Source organism: Carlito syrichta, unplaced genomic scaffold, assembly GCF_000164805.1.
Source record: "Carlito syrichta isolate Samal-C Ts95f unplaced genomic scaffold, Tarsius_syrichta-2.0.1 Scaffold303626, whole genome shotgun sequence".
NCBI lineage: Eukaryota > Metazoa > Chordata > Mammalia > Primates > Tarsiidae > Carlito > Carlito syrichta.
Genome location: NW_007247722.1, coordinates 524,173 through 531,058, shown reverse-complemented (window position 1 = coordinate 531,058; position 6,886 = coordinate 524,173). Strand labels below are relative to the sequence as shown.

Below are 6,886 nucleotides of genomic sequence, written 5' to 3'. Positions count from 1 at the left end.
TTTTTTTTTGAGTTGGAGTCTCACTCTGTCACCCAGACTGGAGTGCAGTGGCCGCTTCCGGCCACTGCAGCCTCGACCTGCTGGGCTCTGGTGATCCTTCCACTTCAGCCTTCCAAGTAACCGGAATTACAGGTATGCGCTACCATGCCTGGCTGATTTTTTTTGATTTATTGTAGAGATGAGTTCTCGCTGCCCGGGCAAGTCTCGAACCCGCAGGCTCAGGCAATCCACTCACCTCAGCCTCCCAAAGGCATGGGATTACAGGCTGAGCCACCGAGCCTGGCTGACTTTCTTTCTCTTAGTGTTAATGTTCCTCATAGGAGTTTGAATTAGTTTTCAGATTTATTTAAATTAATTATTATTTATTATTATGCTTAGTTAGTTAATTATGAATGAATTTATTTCTTTTCTGCCGCCTTTCTTCTCCTCCCTCCATTGATTTTTCTCTATTTCTCCCTAGGCACACCTTCTCTGTCTGATGGTTTTTCTGTTAGTTCCACATCCCATTACTTTTTGGAAGCAAAAACCATTTCTTTCTTTGCCACTTCTGATCTTTTTCTTTGATGAAACAATCAAGGAGACACATTTCTCTAGAAGTATATATTGAAAAAAAATTCTACTTTCCCAAGTGATTCTGCACAGTGGGAAAATAGTTCTCCATAAACTTGTTTCTTCAGCAAACCTTCTGATTCCCTGAGTGACTCTGAAAACAGTAACTGGTAGAATGTCTAACACTTGTGGCCTGCGACAGGAAGAGTTGTTTTAGACAGAATCTTACTGCTTGACGTGACCAGTGAGAGATACTGTGGTAATTTCATAAATGACTTTCATTCATTAATTTTGGACAGTGCTTTCCTGAATATTCCTTTTATGGAATCTGTTTTCTTATCTCCAGTTTCTAATTTTGCCCCAGATGTCACTGAATAATTTATTTACTTGTTTATGTCACTGTACATATTCCTGTCCTTATGTCTGAGCTAATGCCACTGAAGGTGTTGCTATGAATGAGAAAAATAATTTGGGGGCTTTGCCCAGATACTGGTTGTACACATCTTCATTCTATTTGGTTGTAATGTAGGTTCCTAAATGTAATGCTTACAATTCCAGAATGCATTATTTGAATTACTTGGCTATTAGATCTTTTTTTAAAAATGAGAGTCTTTTCTCTTAACTTACATTTAATAAGTTTATATTAATACTGGTTTGGCAAAAAGCTGTATTTCCATACATGTTAAAAATAACAATTACTATCTTTTTTTTTTGAACTTTTCCACACATTCTTCATTCAATACAAGTTGTTAGTAAAGATTTTATGTTCCTGTATGATTTCTTTTCCTCAGCAAGTAGCTTACAAGGAAATAATAGGGATTGATTCATTTAAATTAGAGCATGTGTTTATTTTTAAATCAGGTAACAATATTTCTGTAATATTTTCTTAGGAAAAAGTGAGTCCAGGGGAGATGCTGATTCCTCCCTCTCACACATTCTGTACATACAACCCCCTTCTCATAGCCACACCTGAGTATGCAGTAATACAATTTTTTTTTTTGAGTTGGAGTCTCACTCTGTCACAGTGGCATAATTGTGGCTCACGGTAGCCTCAGCCTCCTGAGTAAAAGGTGGAGCTAAAGGTGCACACTGCCATGCCCAGTAATTTTTTTTATTTTTTGTAGAGATGAGGTCTTGCTATGTTGCCCAAACTGGTCTCGAACTCCTGGGCTCAAACAGTTCCCCTGCTTGAGCCTCCCAAATGCTGGCACTACAGGCATGAGCCACCACTCCCAGCTAGAGAAGCTTCCCTTACATAATGTATCAGGTATCAGAGTCCGTGTTCATATCAGTATTATTTTACTGTTTTCACTTCTTGTACAGTGCTTTGTTATTATAGTCCACTTGGTTAACTAAAAGGTTGCCCATTCTGTCTTCATGTCATATAATATTTGTATATTTTTAGCCACCTTTAAAGTTGCATCAGAAAATTTCTGGGATCTATTGTATGACAATGGGTTCCTATTGCCTTCTTATGAAAGTCGTTATTAGTTTAAATTAAATATACCCATCATCGGTACATTCCCAGTTTTTCCTAGTAGCTTCCTAGGCAAAGGAAATGCACCCCGTTTACACATACTTTTTAAAAAACTTATTTATCAGAAAGATATATAGTAACGGAGATTTTTGGTATTTTTCAAGACAAGAGATTAAACATCATCAAATACTAACTAAAATGACACAATGAGTCAGAAAACACCATTCTTATATTTGTCTTGGGACGGATGGAAAGGAAAATAGATTTGGCGTAAGTTTAGGTATATGTATGTATTCTCTAGAAGGGAAATGATTAGGGCCTGAGTTGAGGAAAAGTCTGGAGGGAAGTTATCTGCCAGTAATGGTGGACACAGCCTCTTTTGCTAATTGTGAATGTTGGTCCAAGACTTCAAACCTTAGGTGCCTGTTAGGGAAACAGAAAATGTCAACCATGACAGCATCATGGTTCAAATTAGCTTTACATGCAAGGTCAGGTAAGTATGTCTGGGATGATATCTTTCTTAATAACTAGTACATGATGTTACTATTAGATGGAAAAGAGAAAAAAATACCTCCTCCTCCCACAGAATGTTATCATTCAGTTGTTTGAAGAGCTTCAACTAAATTATAACAGGACTGATTAATCAAGTATAACAGACTGGTTATTCGATCCTTTAGTTTCCTGTTTTGGTGAGAGATGGGGAAAGGAGAAGGAAGGCATTTGGCATCTGAAGTTGGGGGAAGGTGGATGGCAAATGGTACCACTGACCGGGCTGAAGAGTGGTCACCAGAGAGGGCCACAGATACAGATGGTGAGCAGAAGGCTTTGCAGTCTTGCTGACTTGACAACTTTGCAGAGGAAGGACCTCCTTAAACTTCACTGGGGTGGGATAAATAGAAGGCATGCACTGAGCTATTTTAATCATGCAGCTGCAGATGCAGGCAGCTCTACATCATAGGATTTGGAAAGTTCTATTTTTTTAAAGCACAATTGCCTTTGCTTAAATTAAGGAGCTGGATCCCCATTGATTGGTGTCAATATTTAGTTCACCATGTAGTTCATATAATATTATTTTTTGCTATTGATGTAAAAGAGTTTCCATCCCTGATGCCACAAAATATAGGTAATGAAGAGAAGCTACCTTTAGAAACCAATATTCACTCTTTGTGTCTCTGCTTAAAACCCTGCTGCCCCCCAGTTTCTAAACTCTTCTTGCTCTCTTGTTTCTTAAACTGCTGTTTATGTTATGGTATATACTATGAAATTAAAAAGATGGCTGCCTCTGTAAAGTCACTTAACTAAGCTGTTTCCCATATTCCTTTAGAAGGAATATATTCAAGTTGCCTGGATGATAGGAAGCTATTACAATAAAGTGCAAGGACTTTTGGAACACCGTATTTATTCTTTATCACCATTGTCAAAAGGATCATTTGGAGATGTGCCAGAAGCCTGGCACTGTTCTCAGTTTTACACATTTGTTTTTCTGGTCCTATTCAGCTCTGAGACTTTGCATAAGTCACACTTCCACATTTTGCACTTTTCTAATATTTTGTCCTTAGAATAAATTTGGGGCCTTGCAGATTTGGCCATTGACCTATGACTAAAGTCATATAGGATATAAATAATTGTATAGGATACAAAAAATACAGTAATTTATGCCCTTTATAGAGGAAAATTTGTATAACACCTTTATTTATAGCATTTTGGCATAGAATAAGGAAACAAAACCTTACTGTAGTTACATAGTTTACATATTTCTTAAATTACCCTGATCACTGCTTTGGAATCATCCAGATGTTCTATGGGGTTTTGTTCAACTTAATTACATTGAATTATTTTCCAAAATTAAAAGAGGTTGTTTATTGAATTCTCCAGTGTTGTTGCCTTTTGTTGACTGCTGGCAATTTTAAATTAAAATCATTATTCTTCATAAATCCCATACTTACAGAATTCATCATTGTCTATATCTTCCCTTGGGCTGAACTAAAGAGCATAACTTTTTGTAGTGTTATGCTCAAGATTATTTTTGCCCAAGATTATTTTTCTTAAAACAAGGCAGTTGCTTTTTCCTCAGGGCATTGTTTGAAAAACAGGCTTAAATGTATCTGCCAAAGCTACGTGTATGTTTTAACTACTTTCTTTAAAGTTGACACATATCAGAAAGATCTACTTTCTACCTAAGGAGCTTGGTCAGTCTTTATTTAGTAATATCTTAATCCTCGTTTGTGGTACAAATTGGTTTCCTTTAGTATTTCTTCATTTCTAAAAAATGAAATAGACTTTAAAAAATTCTCTTTCCATCTTTGTGATCAGAAAAAGGAAATCTAATTATATTTATAGCTTTTGTAATTTTTACTTCTCATCAATAAGCTATTTTTCACTATCCAATAGATACCCTATTTGTCTCATTCTCTGACTTCCAGTCTCTTTACATCTAAGTAGTGTCTGTTCCCCTTAGCCACTTGGGCTATGTTTTCTCTTCTGTGCCATATTATATATGTGAAAAGATTGGACAATCAGGTAGAGTGGGATCTGATGGCCTCCCTGATTTACAATATATGCAGAATTGTACCAGGATGAAGATTAAATTCAATTTGGGCCAAAAACACCCCAAATTCCTTGCCGTTATGATGGTAGTGGGCTCTCACAATCAAAGGGGACCAAAGTCTAGGCTCAGGAAAAAGTGTGTGTGTATACTTTATATATAAAAATAAAAAGTATATATGTATATATAATATGTATATATGTGTGTGTATGTTTTAGCATTTTCTTTTCTAATTTTTTAGGATTCACTCGGCAGTTAGTGTCTTGTAGATAATATCTCACATTCTTTTCTCTCTTAATTTACCTGGAGTGTAAGTTGTACAACTTTCTTTCTGTCCTGGTATTCATTATGACGACTAGGTGATACAGCCCTGGTATCTAGCTCAGTAATGGGCTCTCACAGTCAAAGGACACCCCAGTATAGGCTCAGGAAAAAGTGTGTGTGTGTGTGTGTGTGTGTGTGTGTGTGTGTGTGTGTGTGTGATTTATAAGTATACTTTATATATAAAAATAAAAAGTATATATACATATATGTATGCATGTGTGTGTGTGTGTGTGTGTGTGTGTGTATAAACATTTTTCCCTCTAATTCTTGTTTAGATCTTTTTACTTTTTCTAGTTCCAGCTCTATTGAACTGGAAAAACAAAGATGAATGGGGTTTAACAAAAAAATGATAGTAAACCACAGAACCAAATGCTAAAGCAAGTTTTGGCCATTAGGAGTCATTGGCGCATAAAGCCATTTTAGTACAGGATAGGATAGAGCAGGGGTCCCCAATTTCCGGGCCGTAGACCTGTACTGGTCCATGACCTGTTAGGAACCGGGTCACACAGTAGTAGGTAAGTGGCAGGTAAACGAGTGAAGCTTCATCTGTATTTACAACCATTCTTCACTGTTCACATTATTGCCTGACTCCATCTCCTGTCAGATCAACATTAGATTCTCATAGAAGTGCTAACCCTATTGTGAACTGTGGATGTAAGGAATCTAGATTACGTGCTCCTTATGAGTGTCTAATGCCTGATGATCTAAGATGGAGCTAAGGCAGTGCTAGCGCTGTCTCCCATCACCTCCAGATGGGACTGTCTAGTTGCAGGAAAACAAGCTCAGGGCCCCAACTATTCTGCACTATGGTGAGTTGTATAAATATTTCATTGTATATTGCAATGCAAAATAATAAAAATAAAGTGCACAGTAAAGGTAATGCACTTGAATCATCCTGAAACCATCCTCCTTCCAACTCGTGGTCTATGGAAAAATGGGCTTCCACAAAACTGGTCCCTGATGCCAAAAAGGTTGAGAACCTCTGGTATAGAGTCTTCTTTTGAGAAATGTACTGGGGACAATAGTCTGAGAGGCAAGACTCCTTCCTGAATGAGCAGTGTCGCTGAAAATGCTTGGATCACCTTAACCTGACCTTATTTTCCAAGAGGAAAATAGCGGAAAACATTATTTTCCAAGAGGAAAATATCAGAATGTCAGTAGAGGATGGAAACCACTAGTGGACAAGAAACAAGATGGAGCAGGGACAGGAGGTAGGGAAGATGGGATTTTCAAAACCACACATCGAAAGTTCTGTTCTCTGAGACCTAGGAAGTAAGTTCTATTCTCTGAGACATAGACAGGTTTGTGGATGATACTGGAAATTTTCAGGTGGAAAAGAGAGAATGTCAGGTAGAGGAATTTCTGTCTACTCAATGAGATGGGAGAGGAGGTCACCTCCTACAGGGAGTTCAGATTGGGAGCCTCGGGACAGTATTGGCCAGGAGAGAAGCAAAAGGAGAATGCAAAACTGACTGAAGCATAGGACTGACTCACAAATGATCAAGTCACAGTCTGCACTTGAAGCCTTTCATTGAAATTGTTTGGCTAGTGAGGAAAGTATTGTTTTCTTTCTTGATTTGTATTAATTTTGTGATTTTCCCTGGAGCGTAGTAGGAAAAACAGCTTGGGACAAATGGAATGATATCAGTTAGTCTCATGTTTCTTTGGCACTTTTTCCTGAGCTTAGACTGGGGTTTCCTTTGACTGTGAGAATCCAACACCATCTTTACAGTCAGGAATTTAGGGTGTTTTTGACCCAAGCTGAGCTTGATATTCATCCCAAGTGCAATTCTGCATATAAATCAGGGAAGCCATCAAGTCCTACACTACCTTATTGTCCAGTCTTTTACACACTGGTTTGTTTCTTGGTGCCATAGCACCTTTGGATAAGGTGCTTCTTCAACTGGCAAGTCTTTCCCCTTCTCACCCATAAATTTCTCACACATAACTAGATAGTTTTTATCTTTCAAGATCTTGGCTTGAACCTCCTT

At 37.7% G+C, this 6,886-nt stretch overlaps 1 protein-coding gene across 1 annotated transcript in view; it reads left to right on the top strand.

Annotated features, from left to right (window-relative positions):
* The window catches only part of ITPR2 (inositol 1,4,5-trisphosphate receptor type 2), a 496,128-nt gene that overhangs the window by 228,995 nt on the left and 260,247 nt on the right, over window positions 1-6,886 (top strand). The gene's annotated exons all lie outside the window — the stretch shown is intronic.